The sequence below is a fragment of the Hyperolius riggenbachi genome, chromosome 6, assembly GCF_040937935.1.
Source record: "Hyperolius riggenbachi isolate aHypRig1 chromosome 6, aHypRig1.pri, whole genome shotgun sequence".
Classification (NCBI taxonomy): domain Eukaryota; kingdom Metazoa; phylum Chordata; class Amphibia; order Anura; family Hyperoliidae; genus Hyperolius; species Hyperolius riggenbachi.
In genome coordinates, this window is record NC_090651.1 from 109,015,031 (window position 1) to 109,042,996 (window position 27,966).

Below are 27,966 nucleotides of genomic sequence, written 5' to 3' on the forward strand. Positions count from 1 at the left end.
GTGCTGACCGTGGAGAATACACCTCCAAGCGTGACATTATGATAGCCCCATTATCAATCCCCATTGTGGGGGGGATTTCCAGAAATTATGACACTGTTTGTCAGGGGTCCTGCTCCTTTAAGAAATTTGAAAAGCTTGGTTCTGAAGTTACAGACAAATTTATATCAGAATTGGTTAAAGTTCTGGCCAATCCCGATTTTCGGGCTTCTGCAATTTCTACCTGGTCTGATTGGATCGTTTGTGCTCTTTTTAAGGGCAAACTTTTTGATTGGGCAATCGATGTCTTAGATCACACTCAGTTTAGACAAAGTCCTTTGCAATTTATAGCTTTTGTAATTCACAATTGGTTGCGCATAGATCCATTGCCTTTTCCTCTTAATGAACTCCTGGCAGCAAGCCAATCAGCTGCTCCTTCAATTGCTTGCAAAGATGATCAGCAAGCAGAGAGTGTTACTGACAATTTTCCTGCAGCTTTGAATAAATCACCAAAAACAGCAGGGTCTAAGGCAAAACGCAAACGTTCTAAGAAACGTGTCCAATCTGCAGAATCGTTATCTTTAGCGACTGCGCATCAGACCTGCAATGAGATTCTGCCATTAACAGATAATGAAATGCAATTGTCTTTCAGGGGAGTTAAATGGACTTATGAAACTACTAATGAACTTTCATCACTGGCTAGGGAAAATAAAGATTTTTGTTTAAAAGAATTATCTGAGTATGATTATGAGGATATATTACAGAGTATTGAACAAATCAATCTATTCGTGCAGCAAGGAAAATTTGCGTACACTACAGTCCAACACTTGCTACAGGTATTGGAGATCCTTAGGAATAAGAAATCTGCCAATCACCTGCTAGATAACCCAATGCATGTTTCTGCCATAACCACATTTGCAAACTGTGATCAGCCTGTTAAGTATGCTTGGAATCCTCCATTTGAGAAAGGAGAGATGGAAGCCCTGGTCAATGAATGGAAGAATGATTCAAGTTCATTTTGTCAATTTTACAGTGCAAAGAGTGAATTAGTATTGAATGCATGCATTAAGTCTGCCTATAACCTAATAAAAACTGGTGTGTGTGGGTATGACTTTGTGGCTCCATTGATCGATGTGTGGAAAATGATTTTGGACGATTTTTATGCGATTCAATCAGTTGATACCAGGGAAGACACACTGTTAATTGGAGATTGTCCCACTTCTCCAGTTACTGAGTCCCTGCCTTGTCTTGTGAATGTTCCTGTAACTCCACCCTGTACCATGGATAACTCAGTGTTACTTCCCAGTAAAACAGAAGCCACTGATACTTTCTTAACCTTGCCCTGCACAAATTTCTCAGCAGAGAATCCAGAGGTCCTGCTGACTTCTGAGTCCAGCCTAGCTAGTACTCATGAGTCTTTGTTCAGTGAAACAGACACCAGAAAAATCTTGCCTGCCTCTGTAAACACTTTTGCAGAAATTACTTGTGTTAATAAAGTTCAACTCCTGTCTGATCCAGCAGATGCCAATAGATGCACTACATCAGTTTCCGAGTCCCAGCAATCCTGTCCAGAAACCTTAGAACCCCAGCATCTGAATTTTCCAATTTTACAATTGAATGGTGATTCAGATGCGCAAACATTGTGTTTTGATCTTCCTGTTTCTACACCTCACTCTAGTTTCGTGAATAACTCAGAGCGTCTGCTATGTGAATCCGAAATCGCAGAATTATTACCGTGTTCAGAAAATGTTCCAGTAAATTTGCCCTGTACCATGAATTGTGCAGTAGATCTCTCCAATGAAACTCAGGTCACAGAGTCATTGTGCTGTCCAGCAGGTGTTTCCATGGTTTTGCCCTGCAATATGGACTGTCGAGTGATCCTGTCCAGTGAAGCTGTGGTCGCAGAGTCTTATGCTTCACCCAGTACTTTGGATACTTCAAACCCTCTAGCAGAGGAGTCTGAGGCACTGCTTACCTCAGTTGGTGTTGCAGTAATATTCACTTGTTTAGCAGCTGTTTTGGAATTACACTCTGCTCTAATAAAACTTGATGAATTTCTGCCCAGTGAAGCAGAAGCCATTGAAATATTGTCCTCGTCAGCAAGTGTGTTAGATACCTTGCCCTGTACACAGTCTGATTTAACCAATGTTGTTGAGTCCCTCTCCAGTGTTGTAACAGCCGAGGAACTCCAGCCCTGTCCTCTGAATGTTTCAGAAGTCTTGCCCTGTAACATGGATAATTCTGATTCTCTGGTCAAAATAATAGAAATCTCAGAATTTCAGTCCGGTCTGATGAGTGTTCCTGAAACCCAGCCCTGTATCCTGAAAGATTCTGGTTCTCTGGCCGTTGTGGCAGAGGTTCCAGAGTCCCCTTCCTGTACAGGGAATTCCTCAGTTTTGCCTAGTCCAGTGGGGGCTGCTGCAATACTGACTTGTTCTGCAGCCCCTCATGAGCTCCAATCCAGTGTATTAGATGAGTCTCTGTCCAGTCCAGAGGTAGTTGTGGAGTCCCTATCTGGTTCAGTGCATACATCAGAAGATTTGTCCTGTCTTGTTAGTGCCCCTGAATCTGATTTGTTACTGACTTTGCTGGAATCAGCGACATCTAAGTCTGATCCTGCATTCTCGTGTAAAAGTCCAGTAGTTGCGAAGTCTAGTCATGATGATTTTTTTTTGGCCAGTCCTGGTTTTGGTCCTGTCTTGGCTGACCCTGAGGCTCACAGTTCCTTGACATGCCCAGAGGTTTCTCTTGTGCCGGTGTGCCCAGATGTTCTTTGTGTGCCAGAATGCCCAAGTATGTCTAAGGTGTTAGCGTGCTCTGATGCTTCCTTAGTGGGAACATGTTCTGATGTTGCCAGTCTGCCTGCATGCCCAGAGATGGTTCTGGTCCCTGAAAGCCCTGATCTTGATGTTTGTCCTTGTGGCCCTGACTCGGGAATTGCCCTAGGTTCCATAGGGGTTCTTGATAGTTCTCCATGTGAGCCTAAGGGGCGTTCTGACCTATGGGGATCTCTTTGGAGCTTCAAGGTGTTCTGGGAGGTCTCTGAGAAAACTTGTCCTGGTGCCTTGGACTGGTTCAACAGTGGGTTTTGTGTTGGTAAAGACAGTCCCGGTGGGCATTGCAAAGGCTTTGGCGTTTTTGAACGGTTCCTGGAAGGCGGTGGGTATCGCTCAGGGAGTTTCGGAGGGCTTTCTTCTGGAAATCATGGTTCTGATGGGTGTCACACTGGGGCTTGTAGTACTGATGGGCATGGTTCTGTAGGTTCTGGTTCTGATGAGTCCAGTCTTGTGGGGCCTGATTCTGGAATTTGGTCTTGCCGGGCTGTCCCGGTCATCATGAATTATCAGTCAGACTGTTTTGTTGGGAGGGATAAGTGGTCTGTGCGCTCCTCTAATCAGCACCTCCCACAATATCACCAACGCTAAATCTGTTTAAGTGATTTCCATACACCTGTAGGGTATGTAAGATCGCTGCACCAAAAGGGGTCTTAAACCCTGTTACAATTCTTTGAGATTAGGTGAAGCGCTCATTAACAACCCTCCTTGATATACAATATCCTATAAGAGAAAATATATATATATCTCACAGCAACCTGTAGGAGAAAAAATTTATATCTCACAGCAACCTCTCTGATTCCAATATTATGTACACCATTAATCATAAATTGATCCACCTGTGGGAAAAATTGCACACAGTATTGTGTTGCATAGCATTATTGTTCCAAAGTCCACCTAGAATGAAGGAGAGGACAGACTCTACTAGGTATACCACAGAGTCTGAAACCACCACAATTGTCCACAATAGTTCCACTTGGATCTTGATCTCATTAAGTACTCCACATAGATTGAGCTCCAGATAAAATACGCTTACCAGCAAGTATGGCTGATGTATCACAGATCAGCAGACACAGCCCAGCATATAAGTGTGGCAATCCCTCGCAGCGGAACACCTTCTCCCTGAATGATACTCAGAGACATAGGGACAACATAGCGTAATCCAGTTTTGTTACCACACCAAAAACACCAAAAGTGCTCCCTGCGTGACTCCAAATGTGTAACACCACAGTGGTATATGGATAAAATGCACGCTCACCAAAAGACCAGGCTGATCCTGTAGTGACCAGCTATAAGCGCTTTCTTGTATACACACAATCTTCAGAGCGTTGTCAACCTTTAAGACTCAAGAGACAGTAGCTCTCATAGCGTAAATCCATTTAATAAACTTAAAAGACACAATACATTGCACTCACATAGGTATAAAATCAATGCGCATATAATGTTTTAGGACGTCCTCACCGCCGCCTTGTTCCCTTAGCGTCTGTACACACCACGCCCGAGGCTCCGCCCTACCGGTTTCGTCATGTGACTCATCAGGGGCATGTCCTCGGCATGGTGTGCAGACGCTATATACGATACATATGCAAATTATTTCCTAAAGGCGGCTGTCTTCTCGCGGCTATTGGCTAGTAACCTATCCCGGGCTCCGGCATCATGGCGTCCTATTGCAGACATTTCATAACGTCCTGCTGCGGACTTAACCTAATATTTAATAGCACCTTTGAAAACATTTAACCCACACGGCAATCCACAACACTGGGAATGCATCTTCTCAGCTTAATCATCTTCCGGACCCGGAAATATATTAAACTTATCTATTAAATTAAAAATTACGAAATATTTAAAAAATTAAAACATTGAATAATAACAATAAACAGATACTCATTACTTTTTGGCACTCTGACTTCATTTCCCTGTATCCCACTGCATTCATAAGCACCTTTTGTCACATTAAGCCAACTCAGTCTATCACTATCCTTACTATCCCCTATTCCCCCTCATACATATTAAACGTGCCCCTTGTATACACACAATAAGTGCTAAATAGTGAAGTTAACCAGGGTGACACACATGCCCCTATGGCACATAAACCCCGTATAGTTTTAATAGTGCTTAATATCCCCTTACCAATTGTATTATACATAATATTGGAATCAGAGAGGTTGCTGTGAGATATAAAAAAAATTTCTCCTACAGGTTGCTGTGAGATATATATATATTTTCTCTTATAGGATATTGTATATCAAGGAGGGTTGTTAATGAGCGCTTCACCTAATCTCAAAGAAATGTTTTGTTGGGAATTTCAGTTTTGAAAAGCGTCTAGAATCCGCTTTTAAGGGGGGGGGGGTACTGTTATGATCGCTGCTGCAGCAGGTATTGCTGGCAGTAGTAGTGCTGCTGAGGCAGTTCTGATCTCTTTCCATGCAAGCTGCATAGCTTTGTCTGCCTTTCCCTGCTGTCAGCTTGTGACTGATTATCATTCACCTGTGTGGGAATCTGCATGTCTGCTCCCATTGGATGACCTCAGTATAAAGATCTGCTTCCTGCAGGGTTTCCTTGGGCTATCATAGTTTCAGTGTAAGCTAGTCTTGCTGTTGCTCAGCCCCAGACCGTGTTTCTTGTTCTAAAGATACTTTGCTGGTTTTGCATCATATATTGGTTCATTGCCCATATATATGCATACCAGCACGTTTATTATTTTCCTTGTATTCGTGTTACGTTGATACATCAGTGACGCTGATATATACGTACACGAACTGTTTATATCCTGTGTTCAGTTAGTCAGTTCCAGCACGTTTTGGTGGTTGCGCGTATCGTGATCACCCGTGCTGAGCTAGTTATCCTGTTCCTGGTCCTGTTTGTGGATTGCGTTCATCTCTGTGAAGAGATAGCGAATCCTACTGAATCCTGTCCTGTTTCCGTTTGTGGATTGCGTTCATCTCTGCGAAGAGATAGCGAATCCTTCTGAGTCCTGTTCCCTGTATTGCTCCAGTTCTAGTCAGTGTTCCTGCTTATGTCATATATCGGTTCATTGCCGATATATACATATGTTAGTCAGACGTTACAAATAGTTTCATTGATAGCTGTAATTGTAATACGCTAGGAAAACATACTTATTGTATATTTATCTGTGTTACGTTCATCTATCTTGATCCTGCTATTTCCTGACTATCCTGTCCTGTCTTTGTGAGGCACGCCATCGCTGCAAACGCATTGGCTGCCTCATTCCAGTCTGTCTTGTTGTGGACGCTTGCTGTCACTAAGTAGTGGCTAGTTAAGCAAGCGTTCATTCTGTCTACCTGTCCTGATCTCCTCAGTTCTGGTTTATGCGCTCAGTGCTACTTTGCGCTGAGACGTTTTCACGAAAGTATTGTTTGTGGTTGTTCGGATCTGCATCGGCTCTGTGCGCCACAATCTCCTATTGGAGTCAGTCCTCTCCTCCACTAAACTGGGGATATCCTGATTCCTTGTGCTGGTGTGTGTACCCCCTTCACGTCAGCTTATGCATCGCGTGCTGACCGTGGAGAATACACCTCCAAGCGTGACAGGTAGTCTTGGGAGGGTGGGATGTAAACAAGTGATTTATAATGTAAATGTGTGTTTGAATTTTATTTTTTTTTACTTTTAGTTGTAGTTTTACTTTTTGGCCACAAGATGGCGGCCATGAGTTTGTTTACATGACGTCACTCTAAGCGTAACACATGCTTAGAGCGACGCATGGGGTACGTTACAGCCAGAAAAAGCAAAGCTTCCGAGAGAAGCTGTCGCTTTTTCAGCAGGGGAGAGGAATCAGTGATCGGGCACCATAGCCCGATTCACTGATTGCCTGGCTAACGAACCGTGGGCCAGGAGCGCGCGTGCACGCATGGTTCCTGGACGTAGGGCAGGCTATACCACGGTAGCGCGCATGGTTCCTGGACGTAGTTTCTACGTCCAGGAACCAAAATAGGTTAACTTATATCTTTAAGTGCAACTGTTCTTACAAATAAAAATGTAGTTATCTATCTTAAACCCATAGTACTGCTTATAAAACATGACAAAGAATATTCATATCACACTTTTCTCCTGGTGGGCTCAAAGTGCCAGAGCTGCAGCCACTAGGGCAGGCTATACTATAGGTAGTAGCAGTGTTAGGAATTCTATGCGAAGGTCTCCTCACAGAATAGGTGCTGACTTACTTAAAGGAATCATCAGCGAAAAAAAACAAAAATCAGCTTTACTCACCTGGGGCTTTCTCCAGCCCCTTGCAGCTGACTGTCCCACGCTGACAGCTCCGCTCTCCGCCAACATCCCGGGCTGCCTGCACGGTGCAGAGGCGGACCTCGAGGTCGTCCTTACTGCACCTGCCACATCAAGGCCACGTTGTCCACGGCTTACTGCGCAGGCGCAGTAGTTCTGCGCCTGCTCAGTAAGCTGCGGATAACGTGGCCTTGATTGACAGCAGAGCTTCACGCAGGCGCAGTAAGGACAACCCCAAGGTCGGCCTCTGTACCGTGTGGGGAGCTCGGGATAGCGGCGGAGAGCAGAGCTGTCAGCGTGGGACATTCGGCTGCAAGAGGCTGGAGAAAGCCCCAGGTGAGTAAAGCTGATTTTTGTTTTTTTTCACTGATTATTCGTTTAAGGACACCCTAGGTTAAAATAAACTAATGAAATAAACAATTGTATCTATCTTCCTTCTCCTAAACATGACTTTTTAAAGGGAAGGTTCAGGGAGGGGATTAAAAAAATAAAAATAAATTTCCACTTACCTGGGGCTTCCTCCAGCCCGTGGCAGGCAGGAGGTGCCCTCGCCGCCGCTCCGCAGGCTCCCGGTGGTCTCCGGTGCCCGACCCGACCTGGCCAGGCCGGCTGCCAGGTCGGGCTCTTCTGCGCTCCATTTCCTGGGACTTCTGCGTCCCACGCCGGCGCGCTGACGTCATCGGACGTCCGCCGGGCTGTACTGCGCAGGCGCAGTAGTTCTGCACATGCGCAGTACAGCCCGGCGGACGTCCGATGACGTCAGCGCGCCGGCGTGGGACGCAGAAGTCCCAGGAAATGGAGCGCAGAAGAGCCCGACCTGGCAGCCGGCCTGGCCAGGTCGGGTCGGGCACCGGAGACCACCGGGAGCCTGCGGAGCGGCGGCGAGGGCACCTCCTGCCTGCCACGGGCTGGAGGAAGCCCCAGGTAAGTGGAAATTTATTTTTATTTTTTTAATCCCATCCCTGAACCTTCCCTTTAAGATATTCCACAGTTTTATTTTATATTTAAATCTACTTTTTAAGTTGTAACTGTTTTATTGTTTTTGCTCAATGACACCTTCATTTAAAGAGACACTGAAGCGAAAAAAAAATATATGATATAATGAATTGGTTGTGTACTATGAATAATTACTAGAAGATTAGCAGCAAAGAAAATATTCTCATACTTTTATTTTCAGGTATATAGTGTTTTTTCTAACATTGCATTATTCTATAATATGTGCAGATTACACAACACTCAGCATTCAATATGATTCTTTCAGAGCAGTCTGTGAAGTAATGACCTCTCCTCTAGCAAAGAAAAAGTAAACAGTTCACTTACAGTTGAGATAATAAAAGTCAGATAACAGCCCTCTCCACGACTAACTTAGTCGGAGAGCTTAATGGCTTGGTTGCATAGAGATAACAACTGGAGTTTCTCAACTCTTCCTGTACTGGAAACAATTAGACTGATGTATCTGATATTAATGTTTTATTTCTTAGCTGTACTACACATACAAATCATAATATCATCATTTTTTTCGCTTCAGTGTCTCTTTAAGTATGCCAGAGCTAAAATCTATAAACTATTGAACCTTTTTATCTGTTTTCTGCTCTCAGAAGCCATTTTAGTCACACTGTAGTCACTTTCTGTCTGAGTCAGGACTGAGTCAGCCACTTAAATACCTAAAATTTAACTCTTTCAGGCAGATAAAGAAAAAAATGAACACAGCATAGTTATTTATGTGCTAGGCACTGTACATACCCATATCTATCTCATCATGTCACATGTCACCTCAGGTATCCTTTAAAGGGATACTTAAGTCTGGCCAAAAAAATGAGTTTAACTCCCCTGGGGCGTCCCTCAGCCCCCTGCAGCTGATCGGTGCCCTCACAGCTCCGCTCCGATGCTCCTGGACCCGCCGGCGACGACTTCCGGTTTCGCTGTCACTGGCCGACAGGCATGGGAACGCGAGTGAATGCTCGCGTTCCCAGCCACAATAGCACCCCCTATGCGACTATTGAGGCAAGAAGGCTGCAATAGTCGCATAGGGGGTGCTATTGTGGCTGGGAACGCGAACAATCACTCGCGTTCCCATGCCTGTCGGCCGGTGACGGCGAAACCGGAAGTCGTCGCCGGCGGGTCCAGGAGCATCGGAGCGGAGCTGCGAGGGCACCGATCAGCTGCAGGGGGCTGAGGGACGCCCCAGGTGAGTTAAAGTAATTTTTTGGGCCAGACTTAAGTATCCCTTTAACAGCAAGAGCCGAGCTTCAATCCCTGTGAAATGCTGGGAATACACGGGTCGATTTTGCCACTCGATTCTCCCACTCGATCGTTTTGACACTCAATTCCGCAGTCAATTCTCTTATCTTCCGCTTGTTTTTCTTATCTTTTTCCATTAACTTCAATCCGGGATCGAGCGGCAAAACAATCGGGCGGGAGATCGGTCATGTCGGAAATGATCTATCAAACCATCTTAATGTCTCAAAATCGAGCCGTGTATTCCCAGCATTAGATGCAGAGCTCTTAACCATTACACTATCCAGCCACAGCTGGATAAATGTTTATGAATGTTCACACCTGCTAAACAATATGTGTCTACATACAGCAACATACAGATTTTGGTGGAGTAGCCTAGTCATCTCCTCTGTGGTTCAGTTTATGTATGTTTTTTGTTGTTGTTTTTTTTGTTTGTGCTATGGCCATTGACAAAAACAGCAGTATATCCAGAACCTCTGCCTTTAGGTCTCTCCCCAACCAAACCCCAAATAGCCTCTCCTTTAAAGACAGATGATGATGTCATCATTTACTTTTAATTAACAGCTGTATCAAAAGAAAAAATGCAATGCTTCAGTCTGCACAGGCAAACAAAGCAAGGGGTATAAGTTATGGGGCGTGGGAGGAGGCAGATGTGTAAGAACCTGGGTGCATTTAGGTAGGTGACACAGAAAATACTGAAGCTGAAAGAACAGCAGGACTGCCAGGCTGCTGGCATTTTAATAAGATAATAAAGATGTCAGCCTCCATATTCCACTCTCTGCAGGTTTCCCTTAGGGGAGACGTTTTCTATAGAATCTGGTTGATAGTTTCATGGGCATGGCTTCATCATGTAAGATATTCTCATGCCCAGTATTCTAAAAAGACCATAGAGCTTTAGTTATGAACTGCCGGTGATTTTTCTAATTGTCTGGAGCAGCGCACAAAACAGAGATCTGGCACCAATCTAGCAGAGGAAGCTTTTGATTATGTAGCCCCATGGATAGCAGCAAGCAGATGCCTCATCGTACATCATAGCACTACCTTGAAAGTCTTTGTTTGCTGGATAAAGAATTGATTCTCTTGTCTCTGTAGGCTGAATATGCCCTTCTCAAGAGCTGGGTGTGTGTGGGCAATGTAGGATATTTTTGTCCTCCTTTTGCCAACCTATTTCTGGTCACCTCTCCTCCTCTTCTGCATTGTTTTTAGTGGCAGCTAGTAGTGGTAATTACTGCTTGATTATATTCCAATGACCCTATTCATGGCAGTCAGAAAAAAAAAAAAAAGATACAGTCTGGCTTCTTTCTATAAATGAGCGTAACCTTGAGAGACAGCTACTCATTGGATTTGATGTTGAATAAAGCATATTAGAAGCTGTTTGGCGTACCTTTTAACAACCTTGAGTCACAGATGCTATGTATACACTAATGTATTCGGTGTTATTTACAACATGCACCACAACAATAGAACAATACAAAATGGGGAAATTGTATAAAAGAAAATAGACTTGCACTTCATTGCAAAAAACATACATTTCTGTATAAGGCAATACCTTTAGTTATCTATCTGTCCGTCCGTCTAATCTATCTATCTATCTATCTATCTATCTATCTATCTATCTATCTATCTATCTATCTATCTATCTCTCTCTCTCTCTCTCTCTCTCTCTCTCTCTCTCTCTCTCTCTCTCTCTCTCTCTCTCTCTCTCTTTCTGTCTGTCTGTCTGTCTGTCTGTCTGTCTATGTATCCATCCATTCTCTCTCTCTCATTTATCCAAACCAAGATTCTTTCTTATCTGCTGTCTCTGCTCTGTAGTTTCTGTAATGAATTTCCTATATTGTTCAGTGTGAAAGTGCTGTGTAATTGCATTACAATTATCAGTAACATGCAACAGTTTATCAGGGTATGAGGTTAGTATAGCATGTTGGCTGGAGACATTTACAGAAGGATTCTGGTGAAACTGTACTATTTATGGAGAAAAAAAAGGTAGTTTAGAAGAGCTTTTAATAAGCTTTCTAGGGCAAGGGTGTAACTAGGGGAGCAGGGGGCCCAGATGTGTGTGTTTGTGTTGTGCGGGGGGGGGGGGGGGGCAACTACTAACCTTACCTTTCTCTGATACTCCAGATCAGGTGTTTTTGTGGCTACTCATGTTGTGGGTGTGAAGATCCTGATGGCCACCCTTGTTTTATGGTCCTTGTAAGATGGCCCCTAGGCTGTGAGGGTCACCAAGAAGAGGCAAATAAAGGGTTGTGAGCGTTAAGGGGCCCCATTAAAGTGTCACTGGAGGGCCCCGTGATTTGTAGTAACACCCCTGCTCTGGAGCATATTTAGTTTAGCAGATTAGAATCCACTTCAATTGTACTTTAAGTTGATTGTAATCTTTATGAAGCCACAGTTGTGAAATGGTTAGCAAATGCGTTATTTATAATTTTATAGAAAATTAGTGTTGGCCACCTCTAGCTATTCAGCTCTATGGATTTATAGACATGTCTTTAGGATTCAGATTTTCCAAATTTGTGCTACAATTTAGGTAGTGAAGGGATGGAGGATTCATGCTAATATATAGTAACTCGCAACTCAACTGCAGCAAACTTTTGAAGCCAGGTCTCCACAGAAAATGACTGGGGTTATTAAGTACACACATGTGGATTAAGCCAGTATCAGCTCTAAGAAACCTGAGAATAAACCAATGTGATCACTCACTGATTTTTGTAGCATTGTAGTCATTTGTGCTTTGTCATATATTCACCATCAACAGCCTAACCCTAATCAATCTCCTTATTGCTAAGGTCATGTGAAGCCGGACAGATCTCCAGCAGTTTTTCATTCCCAATAACCAAATGTCCCCGCTCATCCAAGAGATGACCAGTCATGTTGTCTCAGCACTCGGTAGCGCCCAGGCCTTTAAGTGCACAAAGTATTGGGACTGAGGCCTGGAAGGCAGGAGTGCCACCAGAACCACACTGGGCAGGTATAAATGAGCAGGATAGTAGACAGTCCGAGTCAGCAATGTGAGATCAGATAGTGAGGTAGAAAAACTAAATCCAAAGCAAGTCCAGAACAGACCAGGGGGTCATTCACAGGAGGTCAGATGATCACGGTACTGGGGCATAGACAAGAGCAGGTCAATACTGACACAGGGTCAGTCCAGGCCTCAATCCAATGACACAGTCCAAGATCAAGCAAGAGGTCATACATTATAATCCACAGTAATCATCCCCAGGAACATAGCACATGGCAACTATTTGCTATCATTGGCAAGGAAACACTGGCTGAGACAGATTTATAAATGATCTGTTAAACAATGGATCCAATAAGGCTCCTTACTACAGTCTCCAATTACATATATAGCACAGGTCCCGGCTGCCTGCCCCTGTCTATGCTTGTGTGGCGACTATGCTGGGGATGGCTTAAGGTAGCCACTAACGGTCCAATTTCTAGTGAAAAATTGTTCGAGCGATCAGAAATTTTGATCGGATTGGTTGTAAATAATCTCAGTTGGTGGGCACAATCGATTAGGAACGAGTGAAAAAAATGTCGGCTGAATGAATTTCCGTCTACCAAAATTTGGATTTTCTTGTTGGTTGTGATAGGAAGCAAAGATTGGTTCGTTGATGGTGAAGTAAACGATGTATTACAATATTTCACTTCCGATCAGAATTTCTGATCGCTCTAACGATTTTTCGCTAGAAATTGGATTGTTAGTGGCCACCTTAGCCATTCACCTGCATGGTTGTCGACACACAACAGAGCCAGGACAGACCAGACCAGACCAGACCAGACGTGATGCAATGACACTATGCAGTGCAGTGGCATAGTGGTTAGCGCTTTTGTCTTGCAACGCTGAGTCCCCGGTTCAAATCCCAGCCAAGTCAACATATGCAAGGAGTTTGTATGTTCTCCTTGTGTCTGCATGGGCTTCCTCCATGCACTCTGGTTTCCTCCCACATCCCAGAAACATACAAATAAGTTGATTGACTTCCCCTTAAAAATTGGCCCTAGTCTACAATACATTCACTACACAATACATCCATAGACATATGACTATTGTAGGGAGGGACTAGATTGCAAGCTCCTCTGAGGGACAGTTGCATGACAAGACAATATACTCTGTACAGAGCTGCGGAAGATGTCAGCAATATATATAAATACTAAATAATAATAATAATAAAAATAATGATGCCATGGCTCGCACTGCATGACGTCATGTGCGTCAATGGGGTCAGCCCCCGATGTTCAGTGCAGGCTGTGGCGATGCCTGATAGCTATTTGAATTCCTTCTGTTTTAAAGGGAATATCCGAGCTGCCCAAAAAAATGACACCTACTTACCCAGGGCTTCCTCCAGCCCCTAGCAGCCACTATGTCCCTTGCCACAGCTCCGCTCTCAGCTGTTGGCTGTTGTTTGTTTTTTCTATTTTTTTGGTTCACACTTTTGCTCATTATATGAGACTTGCTCACGCTACCTATACACTATATTATATAATTGGTTACTGAATCCGGGTTCTAATCCTGAGGGAGCTCAATGCGAGCACCTCAGGTGATAGTTTCTATATCATAAGACTTTGTGCCAATGTTATTATATGAGGTGCCATTACTATGATATATTTTTGCTGCTATATATTATCAATATTGCAGGTGGTATGTCCATGTTTTAATTGGTTTTACTTTTCTAATAGTGTTGATCAAAAAGTAAGCTAAAAGTAGCCAAAAGTATTATGCTAGGTACACACCATACAATTTGCTGGCAGATTTACCAGCCAGATCAATTATTTCCAATATGTCCAATCTGAATTTTGATAGATTTTTCAATTTTCCAATCATTTTTCCGATCATTTTTCCGATTCATTTCCATAGAAGTGAATGGAAAATCGATCGGAAAAACGATTGGAAAATCGAAAAATCAATCGAAATTCAGATCAGACATGTTGAAAATAATTGATCTGGCAGAAAATTGTATGGTGTGTATCTAGCATTAGTGACAGAGGATCAGCAGGACAGCCAGGCAACTGGTATTGCTTAAAAGGAAATAAATATGGCAGTCTTCATATCCCTCTTACTTCAGTTGTCCTTTAAATAATTCTGAAATGTAACCGGTTATACATAGACTCCTAAGTGCAATGTGAAAGTTTAGGTCTGCCTCAAAATTCTGAGGAGCAATCCAGGCATATGTTATTGTAGATCAGCCTTTCTCAACCTTTCTACCCTGGAGGAACCCTGCAAATAACTTTTGGATCTCAAGGAACCCCTGCAAACAATTTTTTGGTCTCGAGGAACCCCTGTATTTATTTTGGAAGAGGCATGGTCTTTAAAAGTATGTGTGTCTGTTTATTTCACTACCCCCATTGCACTGCCACTCATTATACCATCTCCTGATGCCCCAATTTAGTGCTTCTTGTTACAGTACTACCTATTATAATGTGCTCTATTATACTTCCCCCACAATGGGGGAAAATTCCAAGGAACCCCTGCAGAGTCATCAAGGAACCCTGGTTGAGAAAGCCTGTTGTAGATGCTTAAATTAAGGGGGGGGGGGCACCTTTTTTTGCCCATGTAGAGTTGTTGAATTGTAAAGGAAGACTGAGAGGGGCGGGGGAGAGGCGGAGATACGCGCTGACAGACGCACGTGGGGCAGGGCTGCGGCGGTTAGCCCTGCCCCAATGCGGAAGCCCTCCCCCGCATTATGGAGGGGATTTGGGGGGACAGGGACCCCCGTTAAGCCGCAGGATACCGGCGTTTTAGCAGGGGCACACGTGCCACTGCTATATATGAGGACTGAAGCGAGATCTATTCTCGCTTCAGACTCTCTTTAAGCCACCAGCACTAAATAGAATAATTTTGTCAGTACCATTTCACCTACTATTTGGTACTTTTTCAGATGCAGGGGATGAAAAGTTATTTTGAACAGAAGATGAAAAATTAACTCCTAGGAGAAAACAGGAGAAAAAGTAAATTGAGTCATTGGCCCATTGAGTCATTGGCCCATAAGAGTCATTGGCCCATATGCAATTCCACTTTTCTCCTACGTTTTCTCCTAGGAGATAATTTTTCATCTTCCATTTAAAATAACTTTCCAGCACTTTTAAACTTAAAAAGTAACGAGAAGTAAGTGTAAAAGTGCTATCAAAATTCTTTTTTAGTATTTTCTTGCTTGCTGGTGGCTTCAAAGGCATTTTATTGACAAATGTAAAAATATCACCTAGGAGAAAACTCAGGTGAAAAAGTGAATTGCATATGGCCCATTGGCCCATGTGCAATTCACTTTTTCTCCTGAGTTTTCTCCTAGGAGAGAATTTTTCATCTTCTCTTTAAAATATCTTCTCAGCACTTTACAAATTGAAAAAGTATCAAACAGTACTCTAAAAAATATTCTGGATATTTTCTTGGTTGCTGGTAGTTTAAGAAGTACTATATTGACAACAAGGTGTGAAAATAACACCTAGGAAAAAACTTAGGAGAAAAAGTTAATTGCATATTGGCCCTTGCCTTTAGCCCATATGCAATTTACATTTTTTTCTTGAGTTTTCTCTTAGGAGATAATCTTTCATCTCCTCATTCTAATATTTTTTAACCTCTTTGCAACTGAAAAAGTAGGTGAAAACAGTACTATCAACATTATGTTGAGTCCTTTTTTCCTTGCTGAAGGCTTAATAGCCATTTTATTGACAATGAGTGAAAATATAACCTAAGGCCAGGGTCTCACTTCGCAGAATCACATGAGTTTTCCAATATGTTCTATGGGGAAAACTCATGCAATTTTTCTAAGTGTGACCCTGGCTTAACCACTTAAGGACCACAGTGTTAAACTCCCCTATAGACCAGGCAATTTTTCTGTTAATAGGCCACTGCAGCTTTAAGGCCTCGCTGCAGGGCTGTACAACTCAGCACACAAGTGATCCCCCCCTTTTCTCCCCACCAACAGAGCTCTCTGTTGGTGGGGTCTTATCGCTCCTCCAGTGTTTTTTTTTCTATAAATATATATTTTTTTTATATAAATTTACCTATTTATTTATTTTTTCTGAAATCCCTCCCCCCAGCCAGCCAATCACGGCAATCGACTAATCACTCTCCTGTGTCCCAGGGGGACAGCTGTGACGCACGGCTGTCCCCAGTACAGCACTGCCTTAGATCACAGTGCTGTACAGCCTAATTAGACGGCGGTTTCAACGTCTAACAGTATCCAAGCGGAGATGCGTGCGTATCGGCATGCAAGATCTCCTACTATCCCCATAGAAGGCCGTTCACGCCAATTCGTGTGGAGCGGTCCTGGGGCTGCCGCCGTGTTCACGCCAATTGGTGTGGATCGGTCAGCTAGTGGTTAAGAGAAAACTCAGGAGAAAAAGTTAATTGCATATGGGCCATTATGTGATTGATCTCTTGCATACTCAGTTGTGCAGCAAGAATATTGATATTAGTAATATTAACAAGAAATGTAGGCCCTTACTCAAATCACTTTTTCTCTTGCGTTTTCTCCTGTGTGATATTTTCACACCTTGGGCTTGATTCACTAAACCGTGATAACTCAAATATCACACCTTATCAAAGATATCACACCTTATGTATAGATATCACACCTTATGAAAAGATATCATACCTTATCAAAGTTAACATGCCTTATCGGAGTAGCATATCAAGCACTACAAACCCGCAGGGGCTCAGGGCAGAACGAGTGCCATTACCAATTACCAGACATAAGTTTGTAGCACTTGCTCTGCTACTCTGATAAGGCATGTTAACTTTGATAAGGTGTGATATCTTTGATAAGTTGTGATACCTTTTCATAAGGTGTAATATCTTTTCATTAGGTGTGATCTTTGATAAGGTGTGACATTTGAGTTATCACGGTTTAGTGAATCAAGCCCCTTATCGGTAAAATGCCTTCAAGTCCTCAGTGTATAAGAAGAGTTAGGTGCTCAGGGCTACTTCACTGGGCCTCCCCGGAGTGCTCCACAACAATTAATAGTTCCACTCAGCCAAATTTTCAAGTTGAAAGCAATGGGCACATCTAGTATAAAAAAGCCTTTTATTGGAAAATTATTAAAATTGTGTAGAAAAAATACAACAGCTACAGTTGCTGGGAGAGCGAGAGGGGGACAAGCATGCACAAGAAAGTCGACAGCTGTTTCGCACTCCTCAAATGAGTGCTTCCTCAGGACAAATGAGCCCCCCACATGTCACCCCTTAAATACCTCATTATCCAGGTGGACCAGCGGAGAGAAGAGGACGTCGGAAGGAGCATACCCGCCATTGCCGCTTGCTATACTTCCGGGACGCCAACTGCATTCCACAAGCCGGAAGGAGCGGGGCGGAAGTCGTCATCCAGGATCCTGAGCCAATCGGGAGCGAGCGCCGCCAGCGCTACGTCTCCACGCTTACGTGGGTAGTCCAGCCAATAGGAATCCAACCCCCTAGACCCTGGAAGAGGCGGAAATTCACGCCCAACACCCATTCGAGTGTATGGGCGCAACCAAGCTCAAAACAATACGCCCTCATTTTGGGAGAAAGTTGCGTCCCTAGCAACAAAGGGACAGTTGCAAAGACTGACAGCTATGGCTGTCTCCTATTTTAATAAATGGGGCAACCAAACCAGGGTAAACAGACCTCCCACCCTAGATAGAGAATATACATATGGGAAGTGCTCAAAACAGGCACGTGTTTATTATCCCAATGGGGAGGGGGGGTATTTGTAAACCAAGGGGAAGGGAGTGATTATTCTACCTGGCCCAGGACGATGATCCAAACTTGCAGGTGGAGCTACAAACAACCTCCTCTTCCTCAATATGATCCCTGTGAAGCATAAAAAAGGGAAGGAATTAGGTACAGAAAGAATATAGATTTTGAATGTTAAAAACATCATAAATTTCAATTTAAAAGAAAAAACAATACAACAACATGACCAATTGGGGCTCAATGAACGAAACGATTTATCTGTCTTCTTGTACATCATGTTGTTGTATTGTTTTTTCTTTTAAATTGAAATCTATGATGTTTTTAACATTCAAAATCTATATTCTTTCTGAGTTTCTGTACCTAATTCCCTCCCTTTTTTATGCTTCGCAGGGATCATGTTGAGGAAGAGGAGGTCGTTTGTAGCTTCACCTGCAAGTTTGGATCATCGTCCTGGGCCAGGTAGAATAATCACTCCCTTCCCCTTGGTTTACAAATAACCCCCCCCCCTCCCCATTGGGATAATAAACACGTGCCTGTTTTGAGCACTTCCCATATGTATATTCTCTATCTAGGGTGGGAGGTCTGTTTACCCTGGTTTGGTTGCCCCATTTATTAAAATAGGAGACAGCCATAGCTGTCAGTCTTTGCAACTGTCCCTTTGTTGCTAGGGACGCAACTTTCTACTAAAATGAGGGCGTATTGTTTTGAGCTTGGTTGCGCCCATACACTCGAATGGGTGTTGGGCGTGAATTTCCGCCTCTTCCAGGGTCTAGGGGGTTGGATTCCTATTGGCTGGACTACCCACGTAAGCGTGGAGACGTAGCGCTGGCGGCGCTCGCTCCCGATTGGCTCAGGATCCTGGATGACGACTTCCGCCCCGCTCCTTCCGGCTTGTGGAACGTAGTTGGCGTCCCGGAAGTATAGCAAGCGGCAATGGCGGGTATGCTCCTTCCGACGTCCTCTTCTCTCCGCTGGTCCACCTGGATAATGAGGTATTTAAGGGGTGACATGTGGGGGGCTCATTTGTCCTGAGGAAGCACTCATTTGAGGAGTGTGAAACAGCTGTCGACTTTCTTGTGCATGCTTGTCCCCCTCTCGCTCTCCCAGCAACTGTAGCTGTTGTATTTTTTCTACACAATTTTAATAATTTTCCAATAAAAGGCTTTTTTTATACTGGATGTGCCCATCGCTTTCGACTTGAAAATTTGGCTGCCTTCAAGTCCTCTTTTCCACAGTCGTTTGTTGAGCAGTTCATTGTCCCATCTGCGGCCCACAACTGCTTTTCAGGTGCAATTTAAATGCAGCCAAATTGCAACGGTAGTAACATCACATATGTCAGGCACTGACACGCGGTGGCGTTGCCGTGTGGCATAAAACCGTCTTATGTCAGGTCTGAGCATGGCAACCATGCTCAGATGCAAATGAATTGGGGAAACACCTGTCTGCCACCCATGCCGAGTGCTAGCAAGTGAATGATCAGTGGATAGGAGCATCTGACAGGTGGTGAAGTCACCACCTTTCATATGCCTGTGGAAAAGAGGCCTTAACCACTTAAGGACCAGGGATGTTTTGCCTGATCTGTGCTGCGTGGACTCTCAAGCCCGCAGCACAGATTAGGATTATGCCAGGGCGATCAGACTTACCCCCTTTTTTCCCCACTAGGGGGATGTCCTGCTGGGGGAGTCTGATCGCCGCCGGCTTGCTGCGCTTTGCGGGAGGGGCTCTTCAAAGCCCCCCTCTGCATAGTTTTCGGCGCTCTACTCCTTCTCGTCCCTCCCTCTCCCTCCATGGGCTGCGCAGGATGGATATCCATCCTGCGCATTGTAGGATAGGCTTCAGCCTATCATATGCCGGCAATCCCCGGCCAACCAGAGGCCGGGGATCGCCAATCTGCCTTACGGCGCTGCTGCGCAGCAGCGCCGTGTGATGTAAACAGCGGGGATTTCTTCCCCACCTGTTTACATTTTGCCGAGCTCTCCGGCTGTTCACGGAGACACCCTCCGTGAACTGACATGGAAAGTCCATGGTAAACCACTTAAGACCTGCCGACGCCTATGGGCGTTAGGCGGTCGTTAAGTGCCACCGACAAGCAAGAAAATACTTTTTAAATAAATAATTTTGACAGTACTTTTCAGGTAGTTTTTATATAGCAGAGGGCTGAAAAGTTATTTTAAACAGAATATGAAAAATTATCTCCTAGAAGAAAACGTAGGAGTAGGTAGAAGAAAAAGCTAATTGAATATGGGCCTTGAATATGGGCCTTTGGCACTAGTCTCCAAGTTATCTGATAGTTCATGGCCACAATTTGTACTGGTATTGTGTGGGTCATTGCTTTGATGCTTGAGTTTCATTTATAGGACAAAAGACTTCTAGTGATACAGAATATTAGTCTATAATAGCAATGGTATGTTCAAACCAAGTGTAGGCCCCTCCTTTTTTTACACTGTGCAAATGTTTATCTTGGGAATTCCACTAACCAATGTCACCATATAGGTGGAATTACTAACATAGTTAAGTAAACTTAATTACAAATGATTCCTAGCATTTTCTTTAATTGGAAACAGATGAGACAGCTTGAACTAGTAGGATTGTGAACACATGGCATGATTGTAGCTTAGGAACATTGAGGTATATTCACTGACCTATGGTACAACTGCTATGGGTAGAGAGCTCATGTCAATTTTAATAATAAGTAATTACAACAGGTAGCATGCATTGCGCAATCAGCATGACCTACAGCACATGGTACCCTGACAACGTACATGTTGCCTAGGTAAAAGCACAACGCACACTACCTGTCTGAATTACCAGTAATATTGCTGCGCACTCACTGCACATGGCAGCTTTACCATATTTCCATATTTGCTTTACCATATTTATCAAAATACTCTGCCGCATCTAATCAGATTTCAGTAGCAATGCTTTTGGCATCTATTGATACAAACACTATGGCTAGTAAACTATGTTGACCTGTTCAACTGTTTACCTGTTTGTAAAAAAGGCTGGGTTTGGGCCCGTTTCCACTGTGAAGTGATGTAAGTGCGGTTACCTAGCCGCATCGCATCACTTCCGCTGCTGTTTGCGTCACTTCCAGCATCAGGAGATGCGGTAGTGTATGGAGGGGACGGCATGCTGCAGATTCTCGGATCACCGCTCTGCACGCAATGCACACAATGGAAACTGTTCCATTGCGGTGCATTGGTTACTTTCAGGACACCCGCGGTACGATGGGGCTATGTAGCCACATCGCACCGCATTTAATGGAAATGGACCCTTCACACATAAAATGTGTTTAGTCCTGTCCTGTCAGTTTTTTACAGTTTGTATCAGTTTTGTATGAGTTTTCGATGGCTTGGTTCACACATAAATCTGTACATTTCCGATCCAGTCCTATCCTGTCCTTCAGTTTTGCATCAGTTTTGTATGAGTTTTCTATGGCTTGGTTCACACATGAATCTGTACATTTCTAGTCCAGTCCTGTCCAGTCAGTTTTGTATCAGTTTTCTACTGATGTGCACATAAAAGGTGTACAGTTCCAATCCTGTCAAGCCTAAGCTGTTGCTGCTCTGCTAATCTTTCTAATTTCCTGACCTATTTATAAAGAGGTAAATAGTATTGATAGTCTATGGGCCGCACATAAAATGCTTTGATATGCATTTTTCAATGCATTTTTAGATGCATTTTAAAAAAGCTTAACAAGCTCATCCTATCTGAAGACTGTATACAGAACATGCACTCTGCAGGTAAAAACGAATTTGAAAATTTTTATTTTTACTTATTAACTATGAATATTGATTAACCACTTAAGGACCGCAGTCTTTTCACCCCTTGAGGACCAGAGCCTTTTTTCCATTCAGACCACTGCAGCTTTAATGGTTTATTGCTCGGTCATAAAACCTACCACCTAAATGAATTTTGGCTCTATTTCTTGTCACTAATAAAGCTTTCTTTTGGTGCTATTTGATTGCTGCTGCGATTTTTACTTTTTATTATATTCATCAAAAAAGACATGAATTTTGGCAAAAAAATGATATTTTTTAACTTTCTGTGCAGACATTTTTCAAATAAAGTAAAATTTCTGTATACATGCAGCGCGAAAAATGTGCACAAACATGTTTTTGAAATTGATAAAAAAAAACCCCATTCAGTGTATATTTATTGGTTTGGGTAAAAGTTATAGCGTTTACAAACTATGGTGCAAAAATTGAATTTTCCCATTTTGAAGCATCTCTCTCATTTCTGAGCACCTGTCAGGTTTCATGAGGTGCTAGAATTCCAGGATAGTATAAATACCCCCCAAATGACCCCATTTTGGAAAGAAGACACCCCAAAGTATTCACTAAGAGGCATGGTGAGTTCATAGAAGATTTTATCTTTTGTCACAAGTTAGCGGAAAATGACACTTTGTGACAAAAAAAATAAATAAAAAAAAGTTTCCATTTCTGCTAACTGGTGACAAAAAAAAAATGAAATCTGCCACGGACTCACCATGGCCCTCTCTGAATACCTTGAAGTGTCTAGTTTCCAAAATGGGGTCATTTGTGGGGTGTGTTTACTGTCCTGGCATTTTGGGGGGGTGCTAAATTGTAAGCACCCCTGTAAAGCCTAAAGGTGCTCATAGGACTTTGGGCCCCTTAGCGTACCTAGACTGCAAAAGAAATGTCACACATGTGGTATCGCCTTACTCAGGAGAAATAGTATAATGTGTTTTGGGGTGTATTTTTACACATACCCATGATGGGTGGGAGAAATATCTCTGTAAATGAGATTTCTTTAGATTTTTTTACACACAATTGTCCATTTACAGAGATATTTCTCCCACCCAGCATGGGTATGTGTAAAAATACACCCCAAAACACATTATACTACTTCTCCTGAGTACGGCGATATCACATGTGTGACACTTTTTTGCACCCTAACTGCGCTAAGGGGCCCAAAGTCCTATGAGTACCTTTAGGATTTCACAGGTTATTTTGAGGCATTTATTTTCTAGACTACTCCTCACGGTTTAGGGCCCCTAAAATGCCAGGACAGTATAGGAACCCTACAAGTGACCCCATTTTAGAAAGAAGACACCCCAAGGTATTCCGTTAGGTGTAGTATGGGGAGTTCATAGAAGATTTCATTTTTTTTTCACAAGTTAGCGGAAATTGATTTTTATTGTTTTTTTCACAAAGTGTCATTTTCCACTAACTTGTGACAAAAAATAAAATCTTCTATGAATTCCCCATACACCTAATTGAATACCTTGGGGTGTCTTCTTTCTAAAATGGGGTCACTTGTGGGGTTCCTATAATGCCCTGGCATTTTAGGGGCCCGCCCCTAAACCGTGAGGAGTAGTCTAGAAACCAAATGCCTCAAAATGACCTGTGAAATTCTAAAGGTACTCATAGGACGTTGGGCCTCTTAGCGCACCTAGGTTGCAAAAAAGTGTCACACATGTGGTATCGCCGTACTCAGGAGAAGTAGTATCATGTGTTTTGGGGTGTATTTTTACACATACCCATGCTGGGTGGGAGAAATATCTCTGTAAATTAAAATGTTTTGATTTTTTTACACACAATTGTCCCTTTACAGAGATATTTCTCCCACCCAGCATAGGTATGTGTAAAAATACACCCCAAAACACATTATACTACTTCTCCTGAGTACGGCGATATCACATGTGTGACACTTTTTTGCAGCCTAGGTGCGCTAAGGGGCCCAACGTCCTATTCACAGGTCATTTTGAGGTATTTGGTTTCTAGACTACTCCTCACGGTTTAGGGCCCCTAAAATGCCAGGGCAGCATAGAAACCCCACAAGTGACCCCATTTTAGAAAGAAGACACCCCAAGGTATTCCGTTAGGTGTATGGTGAGTTCATAGAAGATTTTATTTTTTGTCACAAGTTAGTGGAAAATGACACTTTGTGAAAAAAAAACAATACAAATCAATTTCCGCTAACTTTTGACAAAAAATAAAATCTTCTATGAACTCGTCATACACCTAACGGAATATGTCCTCTTTCTAAAATGGGGTCACTTGTGGGGTTCCTATACTGCCCTGGCATTTTAGGGGCCCAAAACCACGAGGAGTAGTCTGGAAACCAAATGCCTCAAAATGACTGTTCAGGGGTATAAGCATCTGCAAATTTTGATGACAGGTGGTCTATGAGGGGCCGAATTTTGTGGAACCGGTCATAAGCAGGGTGGCTTCTTAGATGACAGGTTGTATTGGCACTGAAGTGCAGGAATGTTCTCAAATCGTGACCTGGACAGGGCAATTAAGTCGTACCAGCAGTGATCAGAAAGAAAATTTCTGTCACAGCGGTGGGGCGGGTGAGGGTTTGGCTGGGTGATCAGAAGCCCGCAGGGGGCATATTAGGGCCTGATCTGATGGGTAGCAGTGACAGGTGGTGACAGGGGGTGACGGGGTGGTTGATCGGTGATCAGTAGGTGATTACAGAGGAGAATATATGCAAGCAATGCACTGGCGAGATGATCAGAGGGGGTCTGTGGGGGCTAATTGAGGGTGTGGGCGGGTGATTGGGTGCCCGCAAGGGGCAGATTAGTGTCTGATCTGATGGGTAGCAGTGACAGGTGGTGATCAGTGGATGATTAGAGGGGAGAACAGATGTAAACAATGCACTTTCGGAGGTGATCTGAGGGTGGGTCTGCACGCAATCTGAGGGTGTGGGTGGGTGATCAGGTGCCCACAAAAGGCAGGTTAGGGTCTGATCTGATGGGTGGCAGTGACAGGTGGTGACAGGGGGTGATTGATGGGTGATTGACAGGTGATCAGTGGGTGATTATAGGGAAGAATAGATGTATACAGTACACAGGTCTAGGAAGGATCTGAGGGTGTGTGTGTGTGGGGGGGGGGGGTGTTCAGGAGCCCCCAGGGGGCAGTTTAGGACCTAATCTAAAAAATAGCGTTGAGATAGTGACAGGGAGTGAGTAATGGGAGATTAGGGGGGTGATTGGGTGCAAACAGGTGTCTGAGGGGTGGGCAGGGGGGGTCTGATGGGTGCAGTGGGTGATCAGGGGCAGGATCAGTGTGCTTGGGTACTTACTAGGAGGGCTGCAACCTGCCCTGGTGGTCCCTCAATCACTGGGACCACCAGGGCAGGAGGCAGCCTGTATAATACGCTTTGTATACATTACAAAGCGTATTATCCGCTTTACATGCTGCAGATCGGGGGTTAACAACCCGCCGCCGCTGCTAATTGGCTGGCGGGTTGACGTCGCGGGTGGGCACATCCAGCGTGCGATCCCAGGCCAGCTAGTCCGCAACGAGCCGCCGCCGATCGGCGTATTGCGGTTGTTGCGGGCTCCACTTTGCCGCCCCCCCTAGGTAGGGGCGGTCGGCAAGTGGTTAAAATCACAATCCAGTAAAATATATATATATATATATATATATATATAGTTATAGATATATATATCCATATATATATATATATATCTATAGATATATAGATATAGGTATAGATATATATAGATATATATAGATCTATATATATATATATATATATATATATATATATAGATCTATATATATATAGATCTATATATATATATATAGATCTATATATATATATATATATATATATATATATATATATATATATATAGATCTATATATATATATAGATCTATAAATATATATATATATATAGATCTATATATAGATCTATGTATATATAGATCTATGTATATATATATATATATATTGATCTATATATATATATATATATATATATATATATATATATATATATATATATATAGATCTATATAGATATATATATATGTGTGTGGTTGGGAGGGGATCAAGGGATACATGGGGGGGAGATCTGGATACAAAAGTGTTTTTTTCCACTAAAATCGCACAGCCTGTCACGGCTGCAGGCTGTGCGTCTCTCCCTGTCACACAAGATCCACAGTGATAGGGAGAGGGAGGCGGAGAGGGAGGCGGAACGGCAACTATGTTGCCTTTCGGAGGGTGATCGCTGTGATTGGCTCACAGCGATCACACGGCAGGGAACCAATCAGTGACGGCTCCTGCCGATACCCGGAAGCCTTAGCTGTCATAAGACAGCTAAGTGCAGCCGGTTCGGTGCGCACGATCGCGGCGGGGAGCGGCGGCACCGGTGATAGAGATCTACGCCCTGCCAGCCAGGAGCCCATCAAAACAGGGCGTAGATCTCTATCACCTTGGTCCGGAAATGGTTAAAAAATGCAAATGCAAACGCAGGAAAACTGCCTAAAACGTATATGAAAAACACGAATCCAGGAAAAAATGCAAAAAACACCCATGGCAGAAAACGGATGTTTTTTTGCATGGACAAGTGTGACCATAGCCCAAAGGTGGCCACACACCATGCAATTTTTTAAAATATCTGTTCAATTTAAGAATTGCAATCAATTTTTCTGACTGATTGTAACATTTCAAAAATATGGTCAATGTATGACACATGTGTTACATTTTTCCCCAATTATGATAAAAATGATTGGAAACTCTGACAAAATTGCTGGGTGTGTATATTACTAAATTGACAATCTAAATTGACAAACCATACAATCATTGGAAAGACTGAAGAAAAATATCTGGCATTCCAGATCGATTAAAATTGAAGAAAACGAGAAATCCGATCGGATTTTTCTGTCGATTGAAAAAAAAAGCTTTTGATTTTTTCAGGAGATCCGATTGTTTTTGTAGAATTTTTGTAAAATCGTATCATTTTATTGTATCGTGTGTGGCCACCTTTAGGCTTACTTCAGCCTCTGATCTGCCAGCCAATGAGCATCTTCTTACTGTGTATCAGTTGCTGACATATGAGGTAGTTACATAATAACAGGAAACCCTCTCATGACACATATTGGCAGAAAAGGATAACCTTGATGCCGACCCCGTCACGCTGATCGGCGTAGCTACGGCAGCAGCCCCAGGACCCGCTAATGCTGATCGGCGTAATGTCCTGGGGCCGAGATTTGCAGGAGATTGTGTGCTGCTGATGCACACACATCTCCGCTTGGATGATGGAGCTCCGCTCCGCCATCAGCCTCCCAGCAGTGATCGCCGCTAGGAGACTGTTAAATGGCGAAACCACCGTCTATTTAGTCTGTACAGAGCTGCGATCTAAGGCAGCACTGTACTGGAGACAGCCGTGTGACATGGCTGTCCTCCCTGGCAGGCTCAGGGGTGATCCGCTGTCATAGGGTGAAGCCTATGACAGCCGATCACAGCGATTGGCTGGCAAGGGCCCGGGGAGGGCAGGATGAAAAAATAAAATAAAACAAAAATAGGCATGTTTATTAGAAAACAAAACAAAAAATATTTAAAAAATAAAAAATAAACATCCTGGGAGCAATGAGACCCCACCAACGGAAAGCTCTGTTGGTGGGCAAAAAAGCAGAAAAGGGAGGGGGGATCACTTGTGTGCTGAGTTGTGCAGCCCTGCAGCGAGGCCTTAAAGGTGCAGTAGCCCAATTTCTGAAAAATGGCCTGGTCTTTAGGGGGGTTTAAGGCCGTGGTCCATAAGTGGTCAAAGGTGGCCATACATCAGGTGACTTGGTGGCCGAGCGACCATCCAATTTGATTATTGTAATCAAATTGGATGTAAATTGGTGCCACCAAGTGCATGCCCGACCGACACCGCAACCAATTTTGGGACGAAAATTGGTTGCATTGTCGATCGCGCATGCTGCAAGATGTTGGGCCAACTTGCTCAATCGGGTGTGTGATTTCGTGCCAAATGACAAAACCCCCTGTGCTGTCCCCCCTAATGAAAAATGCCACACACAACCATCTGGTGCCACGTGTAAAGTATACAATACCTGTCCGCAGCTTGCGCTTGTTCCTCTGCTGCTCCGGGCGCACTCCGTTCTCCATACACGCACTTACTAGGAAACCATGTGGGGTGCTTGTGTATGCAGAGACGGAATCCCGGTAGCCAGTGGGGGACAAGCGCATGCCGCGGACAGGTAATGTATACTTTACACGTTTTTCATTAAGGGGGCACTGCATCGGG